Raw genomic sequence first — 12,674 nt, forward strand, 5'->3', positions numbered from 1 at the left:
GTGGGAGAGAGAGGCGAGAGAAATATTATCAAGGTATACAGGGAAATGTTTGAAGGCGATGGAGATTTTCATTGTCTTGATTGTGGCGATGAGTTCATAGGTATAAAATTTATCAAAGCGTATGACCAACAAGGACCTACTGTATAGCACTCAGGTCAATATTCTGTAAAACCTAAATGGGAAAAGAATTTGAAAAAGAATAGATTCATGTACATGGATAACTGAATCACTTTGCTCTACATCTGAAACTAATACAACATTGTAAATCAACTATACTTCAATATAAAATAAAAAAAATTTTTTTAACTTACCAATGTATATACCTTAAAATATGCAATTTATCATAGGTCAATTATATCTGAATAAAGCAGCTTAAAAATGTAGACAATGCAAGACATACAGCTTTGCGATTATGGCTTTCACTGAACATATGTGTATGGTTATATACAGGAAGTGAAGTCACAATTTCTTATAGTTGATTTGTATTTGTCTTTTGGCTGTGCGGAGTCTTTGTTGCTGGGTGGGCTTTCCTCTCGTTGCAGTGGTGAGCAGGGGCTGCTCTCTCACCGTGCAGCCTTCTCGCTGCAGTGACTTCTCTTGTTGTGGGGCACGGGCTCTAGGAGCTCGGGCTTCAGTCGTTGTGGCACGTGGGCTCTAGAGTACAGGCTCAGTAGTTGTGTGGCACGGGCTTAGTTGCTCCGAGGCACGTGGGATCCTCCCCAGGCAGGGACGGAATTCATATCTCCTGCATTGGCAAGTGGATTCTTTACCACTGACTCACCAGGGAAACCCAGAGAAGGGCTCACATAAGGTCTGCTGTACTAAACAAGATGCTCACCACCAATAAGGAACTGTCTAGTTCAACATCACTAAGCTCATCTAACATCCAGCATCCACTAAGAGCCTATGGATTCCATTGAGATTTCCCTTCATGGAAATCTTGAGAGCAGATAGCACTGCAGCTGTGTAGACCCAAGGCTGCGATACACCATATAGAGGCTAAGAATTCTTAGGAAGGCTTGTCATATGTCCCCTAGAGTTTGAGGGCAAAGAATGGTGCTGGTGCCTCAATGAACTTGAGCAGAGGAGGCTGGCTGGAGCTGCCAGCAATGCCAAGGCCAAGAGGAGAAAACCTGCAGTCAATGTATACTGCAGTTGTAAACATTTTGAGTTGCAGTGAAGCTAGTAACATATCAGAATAAGAACTGCCTTGCAAACTAAAGATAGATGCATATGCATCTACAAGGTGGAAGGGGAGTTTAGGGTTTCATTGGACTTCTCATCCATGTGTATGTAGTTTATATATATGGATGAAAAGCAGTTAAACATTAATCCTTAGGTGGTTCTAGCTGGAGGCAGAAATATTTGAATATGTTCCAAAGTGATACCAAAATTTGTAATCGTGAAAGAAAGCTCAGTAGTGCCCAGCTGTTTGCAACCCTATGGATTGTAGCCCACCAGGCTCCTCTGTCCATGGAATTCTCCAGGCAAGAATACTAGAGTCGGTAGCCATTCGCTTCTCCAGAGGATCTTCCCCCAGGGATCGAACCTGGGTCTCCTACATTGCAGGCAGATTCTTTACCATTTGAGCCACCAGGGAAGTCCTTTGTAATCATAAGAAATTCAAATTCAGAATACAACTATATATTTGAAGGTAGAGTCACCTACTTTTACTTAGCACAAATAATGTCTTTTCTCTGTGCAAGTATAGGTAAATAAAGCCATAAGTAATATCATTGAACTCACAAATTGTTAGTTTAGTTGGATCAGATACTTTCTATGATCGAAAGAAGCTATTCTCTGTTCCCAGAACAAGTAAGCGTATCTGGTGCCTTGAGATAGATTGTTAAATAAACAAAGCAAATATGGCCTCTGCATACTGGCCCCCAGGTTCTTTATTTCTTCCCTGCAGGCTGATCTCCATTAGCTCAAAAGCCCATTGGCTGGACTCCGGGCTCCCAACGCCGGGGGCCTGGGTTCCATCCCTGGTTAGGGAACTAGATTCCACAGGCAGCAACTAGGAGTTTGCATGCTGCAACTAAAGATTCTGCATGCCACAACTAAGACCTGGCCCAGTCAAATAAATTAATTAATTAAATGTCTTAAAAAAAAAAAAAAGCCCATTGGCACCAAACTCAAATTCTTACACTTCCAATTATTTAAAAAATTGTTTTCTTTACTTATCCTTAGTTGCACTGGGTCTTCGTTTGCTGCATGTGGGCTTTCTCTCCTTGCAGCAAGTGGGGGCTACTCTCTGTTGTGGTGCGTGGGTTTCTCATTGTGGTGACTTATCTTGTTGCAGAGCACAGATTTCAGTAGTCGTGGCACACGGACTTAGTTTCTCTGTGGCATGTGGAATCTTCCAGACAGGGGATCAAACTCATGTCTCCTACATTAGCAGGTGGATTCTTACCTACTGTACTACCAGGCAAGTCCCCAGTTATTTTTAAAATAGCCTAAACAATTCAAATGTTAGCAACTCAGTGCCTACTTGCTTTGCATATACCTCTAAAACATCACCCAACTGTTGTTACCTATTGATAAGACAGAGCCTTGCAATAAAAAGACCTGAAGCTGATGCTGCCCTTGGAGCTGCCTCACCAGAGGCTCCATGTAAGCTCCCTCCTTCATCCCTCCGTCCCCTGGGAGTCCCCTTGCCTAACTACCCTTCCTCTTCCAGCTGACAGCCGCTTGTGGTTAGCCTCTGGATGGTCACCTGCTTCAGTAGATGTCCCCTCTCTTGGATCCTCATTCAAGCACTACCCAGTAAAACGTGTGTTGCTGTCTGTCTTGGTCATCCTTTCCCTTGATCGAACCTCAACTAGACTAACTACAAATTCAATGAATAAAAGGTAAAACGCTGTCAATTATGATTAAGATATAACTACAGAAAGAAAAATTGTGAAATACATCTAAAGTTTATCATAATCAGAGATTATTAAAGAGAGAAAAGGTATGAAAATTTTACAAAGATTCAAAAGATGTCAATTTGAGATAAGCAGGTATGGACAAAAAATGTCAACAGCTGCTTTAGTAATCAAAGGATATTGTGACCATAAAGCCATCAGCCACTGTACCGGCCCCTCTCGGTACACTCTGAGGGGAATTCAGGATGGGAAAAAAAAACAACAGGATACTGGCCCTAGAGAGTTAAGATGCTTATCAAAGGGATAATTTCAAGGAGCCCAGACTCTTGCACCTTCCAATAGATAGAAAAGCACTAAATTACTTAACTTGAGATGTCTAGTTCTCTTTAAGTAACAGTACTCTTTGAAGTTCCAACTGTCTGGTCTTTGTTGCCAAAACTTCTATACATTGTGACTCCTACCTTACCTCTCTGAAACAGTCCCTCAGAGCTATCTGAGAGGCTGCCATCCTGGGCTATAGTCCTCAGGAAGTCTACTGAATAAAACATAATTCCCAACTTTTAGGCTGTGCATTTTTTTTCAGTCGACACAGCCAATTATGTTTCAAGTTTAAATAAATTGTTTCTGTATCCACCATATATTCAGTCTGAATGAACCATGATCTTGGTTTTGTCATTGATAATTATATGAACTTGAGCAAGTTTTTTTTTAAATTTTATTGATGTATAGTTGAGCCTCTTGATGAAAGTGAAAGAGGAGAGTGAAAAAGTTGGCTTAAAATTCAACATTCAAAACACTGAGATCATGGCATCTGGTCCCATCACTTCATGGCAAATAGATGAGGAAACAATGGAAACAGTGAGGGACTTTATTTTCTTGGGCTCCAAAATCACTGCAGATGGTGACTGAAGCCATGAAATTAAAAGATGCTTGCTCCTTGGAAGAAAAGCTATAACCAACGTAGACAGCATATTTAAAAAAAGAGATATTACTTTGCCAACAAAGGTCCATCTAGTTAAAGCTATGGTTTTTCTAATAGTCATGTATGACTGTGAGAGTTGGACTATAAAGAAAGCTGAGCGCCAAAGAATTAATGCTTTTGAACTGTGGTGTTGGAGAAGACTCTTGAGAGTCCCTTGGACTGCAAGGAGATCCAAGCAGTCCATCCTAAAGGAAATCAGTCCTGAATATTCATTGGAAGGACTGATGCTGAAGCTGAAACTCCAATACTTTGGCCAGCTGATGCGAAGAGCTGACTCATCGATGCTGGGAAAGATTAAAGGTGAGAGAAGGGGACCACAGAGGATGAGATGGTTGGATGGCATCACTGACTAAATGGACATGAGTTTGAGTAAGCTCCGGGAGTTGGTGATGCACAGGGAAGCCTGGCATGCTGCAGTCCATGGGGTTGCAAAGAGTCAGACACGACTGAGCGACTGAACTTAATCCCGAACTCCCAATCCTTCTCTTCCCTACCTCTCTTCCTGCTTGGCAACCGTTTATCTGTTCTCTTTGACCGTGAGTCTGTTTATGGTTCCATAGATAATTTCATTTGTGTCATATTTTAGATTCCACATATAAGTGATATCAAATGATATTTGTCTTTCTCTTTCTGACTTACTTCACTTACTATGATAATCTCTAGTCTATCTATGTTGCTGCAGATAGCATTATTCCATTCTTTTTATAACTCAGTAATATTCCATTGTATATACATACTACATCTTCTTTATCCATTCATTGAACTTTTAAGTCACTTTCACACCCTGGCTATTGTAAACAGTGCTGCTATGAACATTGGGGTGCATGTCTCTTTTTGCTTTATAGCCTTGTCTGAGTGTATACCCAGCAGTGAAATTTCTGGATCATATGTCAAATCTATTTTCAGTTTTTTGAGGAATCTCTATGCTGTTTTCCGTAGTGGCTGTGAGCATATTTTTTCTTTAAGCTCTCTAGCTTTCAGTTCTTTATTAATAAAATGGAGACAGTCATACTTATTGTGAAGTTATTGTGGATTATTGTACATATTATTTTAGCTAGGAAATATGAGGCACTTGGTACATAATAGGTTTTCAAAATTTGTTAGCTCTCCACCATAGTTATAATGGAAATACCCTTTTTCTTTAAAAGGGTTCAAAGTGCTATCACATATATGATGTAGGTTATTGCTAATAACACAAACAGGCCCTGTGTTATTAACAATAATTTACTAAAGAAACAGCTAATAGTTCAAGAGGTAGAGATGAGCCAAGGCACTTGCTTATGAAAAAGCAACATATTGTTGCTTGTTCTTATTGTCTCCACCCACCCTCCTTGCCTTAAAAGAAGTCTTTGTACAAACAATCTAGCGTGTTTGAAAGGTTTCCTTCCAGCTTTCAGCAGCACTTTGGTTTCATTTGGAAGACAGTGTGGTCTAGGAGCTCCACGTAACCAAGGTCTTGGAGCCAGCCAGTTCCCACACTGGAGGAAAGGCTGCCACAAAGCCACCAACCCTAAGCCCTGGGTGAGTCCCCTGATCTCCTGCATGTGTTCATGCATGGAGTTGCTTAATCATGTCCGACTGTGAGGCACTATGAAGTGTAGCCCACCAAGCTCCTCTGTTCATGGGATTCTTTCTCCAGGCAAGAATACTGGAGTGGGTTGCCAGGCCCTCCTCCAGGGGATCTTCCAGACCTAGGGATCCAACCCACATCTCTTAGTCTCCCACACTGGCAGGTGGGTTACTAGCCCTTCACATCCATGCCAAAAAAGGGAAATGTGTTACAGTCTGGTTCCCTTTTGCTGAGAGTAAAGCATCTTTTCAGGAAACTACAGCAACTTGAAAATTAAAATTAAAAGTCTCTTTCAGCAAAACAAGCTCTGAAAGTAGTAGCAGAAAGTAGGAATACAAACATCATTATTTCATATCAAAATCCAAACATCACAGTCATGGAGACGGCAGCTCCCTTCATCCTTCACTGCAAGATATTTGGTTTAAGCTCCTATTCTACCAAGGAGACCCTCTGCTGTCAGAAGTGCTGATTCAGAAAAATGAACTGAATTCATTTTTGAATTCATGAATTCATGAAATGAACTGTTAGGGATTCCTTTTGTTGCAGGAAGGGGGACCCCTTCCAGGGACCGAAAGCGGGCTCTTGTCTAACAGAACTGAATCTGAATTCTAACAGAATTCAGAAATGAATTGTCTGAGGAGACACATGTGCTGACAAAGCAAGAGATTTTATTGGGAAAGGGCACCCAGGTGGAGAGCAGTAGGGTAAGGGAACCCAGGAGAACAGCTCTGCCTCATGGCTCACAGCCTCGAGTTCTTTGGTGATGGGATTAGTTTCCGGGTTGTCTTCAGCCAGTCATTCTGACTCAGAGTCCTTCCTGGTGGTGCACGCCTAGTTCAGCCAAGATGGATGCCAGCGAGGATTCTGGGAGGTGGTTGGACACATGATGTCTCCTTTTGACGTTTCCCAAACTCTTCCAGTTGGTGGTGGCTTATTAGTTCCGTGTTCCTTACCAGGACCTCCTGTCATAAAACAACTCATGCAAATAGTTACTATGGTGCCTGGCCAGGGTGGGCAGTTCCAGTCAGTGTGCTTCCCCTGACACTTACATGTATGAAAACAAAAACCCTTTCTGCCCAAACTTGTACCATGTGTGGGAGAGAGGATAGTCTCTGCCTTGCTTAGGAATTCACATTGAAAAAAACTCGAAACATTTTTAAGATTTTTGTTCTAAAACTAATCCAAGGGGAAGACCTGGACAAATCTGCTGTTAGGAAAAAGCAAAAGGCCAGGACTTGGTTAGAATATAGCCAGAATACGGCCTCAGGGTGTCCAGCTTCTATATTGATTTCTCCTGCATTCTAGGTCCCAAATAACATTTGGGCCAGATTTAAAATCCACCATGGTTGTCAAAACATACCCATTTCCATACCATACCTAAAAATCTCCACAACACATCCCCAAGGATCTAATGCCATCTAAAGGCAGCCATGGCAAATTGCAAAAAAAAAAAACCACACATGATTAAATATTACAACTTTTCACTGGATACAAACATACACGAGATGTTCTTAGCTTAATATATTCCTGTGTTGATTTTTGGTAATACTTATTAAAGTGTGTGAAGCTCTTCCCCCCAAATCCAGCATAAGCAAAATTAAAATCCAGGAAACTAATCAAGAGGGGGAAAAGTGTCTATGAGTTCAGTGAGGAGTCCTGTACCAAGGTCACAGGACAAAAATCTCTGGAACAAATCAAGCCGCATAGCAATTGTTGATGGGAGCCTCTGAATCTAAATTGGCCAGTTCCCTGGCCCCATATTAGGTAAAATACCCACCCTGTTACCCACTCTATAGCGTCCTAACCAATCACCTAATGCGACCCTTCCAGTAGGAATTTTCTCTCTCTTGAGGTTATAAAAATTGGCTGCTGTTGTTCTGTCACTAAGCCATATCTGACCCTTTGTGACCCCATGGACTGCAGCACACACGCTTCCATGTCCTTCACCAGCTCCCAGAGTTTGCTCAAACTCTTGTCCATTGCACCGACGAAGCCGTCCAACCATCTCATTCTCTGTCGTCCCCTTCTTCTCCTGCCCTCAGTCTTTCTCAGCGTCAGGGTCTTTTCCAATGAGTTGGCTCTTCACATCAGGTGACCAAAGTACTGGAGCTTGAGCTTCAACATCAATTCTTCCAGTGAATATTCAGGACTGATCTCCTTTAGGACTGACTGGTTTGATCTCCTTGCAGTCCAAGGGACTCTCAAGAATCTCCTCCAGCACCACAGTTTAAAAGCATAAATTCTTTGGCGCTCAGCCTTCTTTATGGTCCAACTCTCACATCCATACATGACTACTGGAAAAACCATATCTTTGACTACATGGATCGTTGTTGGCAAAAGGATGTCTTACTTTTTAATACACTGTCTAGGTTTGTCATAGCTTTACTTCCAAACAGCAAGCATCTTTTAATTTCCCGGACAGCCACAAAATTTCTTTTGTAGCCCAAGAAAATAAAGTCTCTCACTGTTTCCATTGTTTCCCCATCTATTTGCCTTGAAGTGATGGGACTAGATGCCATGATCTTAGTTTTTTGAATGTTGAGTTTTAAGCCAGCTTTTTCACTCTCCTGTTTTGCCTTCCTCAAAATTGGCAACTAGCTGGCCTGCTGTGCTAACATCTCCCACTCTAATAAACTCTATTCTGCCTCATGTCTGGAAATTCTTTTCTGACTCGCACACAGACTATGACATTTAGCATCACAATAATGTAAATAAATATAATTAAAACTACATAGGGAAAAGTCTGTCAAATATAATGCTGTAATAGCCAAACGATGGAAGGAACCTAAGTATCCATTGACAGATGAATGGATAATGTTTATCCATGGTCAGCTTTGCGATGGGATATTATTCAGCTTTAAAAATGAAGGAAATTCTGATGCATGCTACAACATGGATGACCTTTGAGGACGTTATGTTAAGCATAATAAGCCAGTCACATTAGGACAATATTGTGTGATTCTACTTATATGATATACCTAGAGTAGTTAAATTCAGAGATACAGAAAATAGAATGGTGGTTTCTAGGGGCTGAGGAAAGGGGAGAGAGGAAACTATTGTTTATTTGGTACAGAGTTTCATTTTGGGAAGATGAAAGTTTTGAAAAGGAATGTGGTGATGGTTGCATAGCAATGTAAGAATATTGATTGCCACAGAACTGTACACGTTAAAAACGGTTGGAATGGTCAATTTTATGTTATATATATTTTACCACAATAGAAAAAAATTCAGTGCTGGTGGGAGAGGGATGAGATGCATTAACACACTGCTGATAGAAGTAAAAAGTGATGTAGTATTTCTGGAAAATAGTAAGACAATATGTAGCAACAAATTTTTAAATGTTGATTTATTAGTTCTATATCTGTGACTTTATCCAAAATACATATAACAGATACATTCAAAGAATTATGTACAAGGATGATCATCAAGGCTTTATTTATAATAAAGAAAAATAGGAAACAGCTTACAAATTCTGTAACAGAGTAATAGATAAATTATGGAGGACCCATACAGATGGAGAGAAGGCAATGGCACCCCACTCCAGTACTCTTGTCTGGAAAATCTCATGGACAGAGGAGCCTGGTAGGCTGCAGTCCATGGGATTGCTAAGAGTCGGACACGACTGAGTGATTTCACTTTCACTTTCACTTTCATGCATTGGAGAAGGAAATGGCAACCCACTCCAGTGTTCTTGCCTGGAAAATCCCAGGGACAGGGGAGCCTGGTGGGCTGCCGTCTATGGGGTTGCACAGAGTTGGACATGACTGAAGCGACTTAGCAGCAGCAGCAGACTATAGATTGGGGTGTTTCAATTATAACCACATTTATGAAAAATACATAATAACATGCAGAATTAATGGAAAAAGGGAGATTCTTGTTTGTTTTTGTGTATTTTATAAGTATTCTATGATAAGCATTTCTCACTATTAATTGGGGAAAAAGCCTGTGTGTCAACAATTTGTGAAGATGGAAAAGCTGAGTTAATTCCCTGTTTGAAATACATTATGAGGTTATTTTATCTAAGCTTCCCTGGTGGTTCAGCTGGTAAAGAATCCACCTGCAAAGCAGGAGACCTGGATTTGATCCCTGGATTGGGAAGGTCCCCTGGAGAAGGGAACAGCTACCCACTCCAGTATTCTGGCCTGGGGAATCCCATGGACTGTATAGTCCATGGGGTTGCAAAGAAGTGGACACAACTCATACATTGGAGAAGGAAATGGCAACCCACTCCAGTGTTCTTGCCTGGAGAATCCGAGGGGCGGGGGAGCCTGGTGGGCTGCCGTCTATGGGGTCGTACAGAGTCAGACACGACTGAAGCGACTTAGCAGCAGCAGCAGCAGCAGAGCGACTTTCACTCATCTAAGCCAAGTTTCTGCATAACTCATATCACATCTCACTAATGACCAAAGCTATATTCTGTTTTAACTTGATGAGAAATCTGTTGAGAGTGTTTAAGAATTTTTAAGGCTTTTGTGGAGACATAATTAGCCCTTTATTTCAGAGAAAAAAATTATCTGGACATTCAAATTTATTAAAAACTCACATCATATCTGCCACAATGAGAACAGTGATAGGCCCTTAATAGATTAAATAAATTGTATCTAAAATGACCATCTCTCTTCAGCCACCATTAGATTTTGCTTGAACTTAAATGACATGATGCTACTTTGCGACTAACAGAATGCTTGTTCTGGTACAATGAAAATAAGCATTTGACTCTAGGCCAAAGGTAATGTTTTATTTTTTTGTGTGTGTTAATTTTACCCTCTTCTTTTTCTTTTCTTTTTTAAGAAATGGTTTTTATTCACTTTTATTTGGATGCACCAGGTTTTAGTTGTGACATACAGAATCTTCCATCTTCGCTGCTGCAGCATGTGGGATCTTCGGCTGCGGCGTGTGAATCTAGTTCCCTGACCAGGATCCCTGTATTGGGAGCGTGGGGTCTTAGCCACTGGACCACCAGGGAAGTTCCCAAAGATGATATTTTAAAGTACTGATTGCTTTCTTCAATTCAATGAGTATTTACTAAGCATTGCCTAGATATTAGATGTAGCAGAGCACAAAACAAAACAAAAATCCTTGCCCTCAATCTAGTGAGGAAGGGAGCAAACTAGCAAAATAAATAAAATATAGTGTATGTTAGGTTATGACAAGTGCTATGGAGAAAAATAAACAGAAGAAAAAAATAGAGTGCGGGGGAGGGGGGGGTGCGGAAATCAATGGGCAATGAGGGAAGGTGACCTCAGAGGAGACAGGAAGGTCGAGGGAGTAAGCCGTGTATTTGGCTAGTTGGGTAAAAACATGGAGGGCATTCCAGACACATGCAAAGGCCCTGAGGCAAGAGAGCACCCCCAGCCCCCACTCTCATCCAAGGAAGGAAAGCAAGGAGGACAGTGTGCCTGGAATAGAAGGAACAAGAAGGAAAATTAGAGGTTTTCAGAGATCAGGGAGGTGAGAAAGCAGACGCTCATCTAAGGCCTCCTTGGAGATCATTATAAGAACTTTGACTTCTAATGGACAAAAATGCCTGTGAAGCCTGGAAACATAAATGACTATATTATTTTATTTTTTACAATTTAAAGATATCCTTGATAGCATTATCTATATTAGCCTATGCTATTAGCTTTATAAGCAGACCAGATTGAGATGAGGCAGTGTTTGGAGGGTCAACAACATGATATAACTCTGTTCCATGTGTCCTATCCTTCTACACATTAGCCCAGAGGCATTCCTGGGGTGAAGGCAAAGGAAACACACAGCAGGTGGAAATGCGCTCGTACTTTTTCAAGCCTCTGCTTACAAACATCCCACTGGTCACATCAAGTCACATGACTTAGGCAGACAATCCCATCCAGTATGGAAAGGTACCACCATGTTGCTGCTGCTGCTGCTAAGTTGCTTCAGTCGTGTCCGACTCTGTGTGACCCTATGGATAGCAGCCCACCAGGCTCCTCTGTCCACAGGATTCTCTAGGTAGGAACACTGGCGTGGGTTGCCATTTCCTTCTCCAACCGCCATGTTACAAGGTCATATAGGGAGGAGTGGAGCCAGTAATGAACATAACCTCTGGTTGGGAGGGAGTGGCTGCAGGCCCTTCTCCTTTCTGAGCCAGACGAGAGATTAAAGACCAGCACTAGAGAATACTGACGCTAGCATCTGAAATCTGTAGTTCCAATTCTTAAAGGGGAGAAGGTCAATATAACTAGGTCCAGCAGCCAGAGAGAAGATGAATAAACAGGATACTCAGAATAATTCCTTATTCAAAGAGAGCCAGGAGAGAATTAAAAGTATAATGAAAACTCTTTAAAAGAGTTCCATGAGCTGCACAAATTAACTGGGAATCAACATACTAATACAAAGAGAAAATATTTGAAGTTAAGACCCAAATTACTGGTCTACAGCCAACTCACTTGAGAAGACCCTGATACTGGGAAAGATTGAAGGCAGAAGGGGAAGAGGGCAACAGAGGATGAGACAGTTGGAAGGCATCACTGATTCAATGGAAATAAACTTGGGCAAACTCGGAGAGATGGTGAAGGACAGGGAAACCCGGTGTGCTGCAGTCCATGGCGTCACAAAGAGTCAGACACAGCTGAGCAAATGAACGACAGTAACTACTGGTCTAAAGTTCAAGAAAAAGATCTCAAAACAGAGAACAAAAATGAAAGAGATGCAAATCATTAGGGAAATGATAAGAGATTAGAAAGTTAGGTCCAGAAGACCCAATATATGAATAATAGGCATTCCTTAGTAGAATAAAAAGAAATAATAGAATAAATAGAAAAAAAAGGGAATAATTAAACCTAACGAGAAAAATTTCCTTGAGCTGAAAACTGGCAAACTGAACTGGCTTGTTGAATTCCAGATGGTCTTAATAAGGAAAGATACATTCCTAGGCATATTCTGGTAAACTAAAAACTCCAAAGATTTTAAGAAAATCATGAAAGCTTCCAGGTAGAAGAAAGATTTTATGTGCCTGCATGTGCAGTTGTGTCTGACTCTTTGCGACCCTGTGGACTGTAGCCCACCAGGCTTCTCTGTCCATGGGATTCTCCAAGCAAGAATACTGAGTAGGTTGCTTCTTCCCTACCCAGGGATCAAACCCATGTCTCCTGCCTCTTCTGCATTGCAGGCAGATTCTTAACCACTGAGCCATCAGGGAAGCCCAGAAAAAAGATTTTACCTACAAAGAAAGACAAACTGCTATCTGACTTCAAATCTATAATATCAGAAGCTAGAAATTAGTAAAATAACA

This window comes from Ovis canadensis, chromosome 17 (genome assembly GCF_042477335.2).
Source record: "Ovis canadensis isolate MfBH-ARS-UI-01 breed Bighorn chromosome 17, ARS-UI_OviCan_v2, whole genome shotgun sequence".
Classification (NCBI taxonomy): Eukaryota; Metazoa; Chordata; class Mammalia; order Artiodactyla; family Bovidae; genus Ovis; species Ovis canadensis.